General features: G+C 60.6%; 1 protein-coding gene across 1 annotated transcript in view; it reads left to right on the forward strand.

Annotated features, from left to right (window-relative positions):
• LOC103901412 (inhibin beta C chain) overlaps positions 1-2,854 on the forward strand; it is a 12,286-nt gene that overhangs the window by 7,145 nt on the left and 2,287 nt on the right. The window lies entirely within an intron of this gene.

The following is a 2,854-nucleotide window of genomic DNA, read 5'->3' on the forward strand; positions in this document are numbered from 1 at the left end:
CGCCGAGGGAAGCACGGCCACCGACCTTCCCTCCCTGGCCGTGAGCCCTGGCCTCGTTCCCTTCCCACGGCTGGACCCCGGACTGCCCGGCCCCGCCAGCCCAGTGCCTCTAGCCCTCCACCAGTCCTTGCCCCGGCCTCCCACTCTGTGCTGGCCCCTCGACCCCAGGGGCACGGACTGCCCCCCGCGGCACTGCCCCTGCGGAAGCCTTTGGCACTTGCTCCAGCACTTGCTGCGCTGCCAGCCCTGTCAGCTGTTCCCCCAAGCCTCCAGCCTGGATACTCCTCCAGCTTGTGGCCTCCAGCACTTGCTCCAGGGAAGAGGGGCCTGTGGGGACGAAGCTTTTCAGTGCCGGAGCCTGGCCTATGCCATGGCCCCCGGGCAAGGGTCACAGCTGGCTTTGGCACTTCCTTGGCTGACATCGGTGGCAGAGCAGCGCAGAAGTGGGTGTTCTGGCAGGAGCCATGCTCAGGTGCTGGTGCATGAGCTCTTGGGGGGGATCCTGCTTAACCCAGTCCGTTGGCACCTCTCGGTCAGGTTGTCAGGTGCCACGCTTGCCCCACCAGACATGAGGTCAGAGGCCCAGAAGCCGTGTGTGCAGCAAGTGCTGGGCCTGGGGGGACCCAGAAGGGGTATTTTGGTCAGGCCGATCCCTGGGCTTTGCTTTCTGGGAACTGCTTAATCAACAACACACTTATGCAATGGGTGCAAGAACCACTCACAGCTCCGCGCTGACCCCTGGCCTAGATCTGGTGGGCCAGAGTGCACAGGGGTGCATGCAGCTGCGGTGTGAGGGGGCAGGCAGATCGGATGTTCTTGCTAAGCTGGAGGTGAAATGGGGATTCATGGGGGCAGCCATGGGGTGCTGATGAGTGCAGAGGGATCCTGGCAGGTTTGAAGGGATTAATCCCTTTGGGGAGACCCTGCTCCCCAGCCTGGAAAGGATGGTGGGTTAGAGAGTAATTCACCCTTTTTGCCACAGCTCTTTGCCTCCTGTTTTATGCTGTGCCACAGCCCTGATCCTGGCTCTGCAGATCTGGCAGGGAAGGAGGAATTCAGCACGGCATCATGCCTCAGTTTCCCTTTCCTGCATGTGTGAAGCTGTGGTGTGGCTGCTGGGAGGTGGTGGTGACACAGAGGTTTTAACGACCCCCCCCTGCCCTGGCACCTGGGCCAGCGCCACTCAGTGATGCAGCTTGGGGCTCCCTCCAGCTTGCTGCATGTGAGGAGAGCGTCAGGCAGAGGGACCTGGTTTCCTCCATGGGTTGAAGGCAGGAGCAGCCCTGCCCTGTGGGGAATTTAACCTGCCCTGAGAGTCAGAAAGGAAACGCTCCACTTCCAGTATGGCAACATGGAATAAAAGGCAGGGGAATGGGCATGTGGTACATGTGTGAGCGTGTCCACAAACGGAGCATGTATCCAAATATTTGGGATGGGGGACTGAACATGTGTTTGCAAGGGAGTGTGCAGATGTGGTATGTACCACTGAGCATCTGTGCAAGTGATTGCATGTGCACTGTGAGCATGCACAGTGCACCTCTGCCTGGATGAAAGTGCCATCTGCTCAGTCCTGTGGTGCCCAGGCAGTGCTGCCTGTGTGCTGCCTGCAGCTGGGGCTCACAGGCCCTGTGGGAGCTGTGCTCCCAGGCCAGGCTGTGCCCACTCTTTCCTCCCTGTTGACATTCCTGGGCTATTCTGGGAGCTGCCAGCAGGCCCAGCCAGCTGAGAACTTTGCCCCTTGCAGTATAGTTGCATCATCTCCGGTGGGTGCTTTTTCCCAGACAGCCCACTCTGTTTACACGTCACCTCTGTGCTTGGCCAGAGACTGGGGCTCTGTGTGGTCAAGACCTTGGAGTCAGTGCTGCACAGCACGGTGGGCACAGGACATGCCTGAAGGGCTGGCTGGGCTTCAGGTTCCCACTGCACTCTGTGGGTTCCCTGCTCTGGCACAAGAGTGCTAGGCTCTCCCGCTCCCCCAACAACACGGCACCTCACACCACTTTCGGGAGATTTCTACAGGACCCTGCCCTGGCTCAGGCTGTGTGCCCTGCTCTAAGCACAGTATCCGGGGCTAAGAATCTGAAGAACATCTTCAGGTTGATGTGACGCTGGCTGCCACCTCATGAGCCCTCAGTACATGCAAACATCCATTTTAATTTGTGGGGAGGAGGGGGCATAGTATACACCTTTGCTGGCCCTGCCCAGCTCTGTCCTGGGGTGAGGCTGGACCAGGCAGTCCAAAGGATAGGCTCAGACCCCCAAACTCATCACATGGTAGGAGTGACAAAAGCCCAGAGATGTGAACAGTCCCCAGAGAGCTGCAGGGATCATCCTGGGAACCACTCCTGATCCCTGATGGATCCTCTGTCAGCAATAAACCAGACTGGCCCTGCTAGGATGGCTAAGGGCGTGCCCGGGGGGCAATGCACAGGCTGTGGGGGCAGGTCTGCAGGCTCCATGGGCAGGCAGGTGAGGCTGGGATCCATCTGGCAGGCTGCTCCGGGACCAGTGCTCCTCCGCCTGGACAGGATTTGCCCCAGCCCTCACTTCCTGCAGGTTTTGGACCAGGCAGAGGAGCTCAGCGCCCTGCTGCCCCTGCGGGGGTGCCTGGCCGGGTCCATCTGCACCCCTGCGTAGATGCTACGATGAGCTGCAGGCAGGCAGAGCCCACGTGCACACGCATGTACAAGTCCCTTGGGCACACATCTCTGCATGTACTGCTATTTGTGCACACCCATATGAAGCCCCCCGTGCACAGCTTCCCGTGTGTCCCCCCCACTCGTGTCCAGCTCCCGCGGTGCCCTCCGTGGGCGCAGCGCGGGCCAGGCCGGGGCCGGAGGCAGGTACTCGGCCC

Source organism: Aptenodytes forsteri, unplaced genomic scaffold (genome assembly GCF_000699145.1).
Source record: "Aptenodytes forsteri isolate BGI_AS27 unplaced genomic scaffold, ASM69914v1 Scaffold373, whole genome shotgun sequence".
Taxonomy (NCBI): Eukaryota; Metazoa; Chordata; class Aves; order Sphenisciformes; family Spheniscidae; genus Aptenodytes; species Aptenodytes forsteri.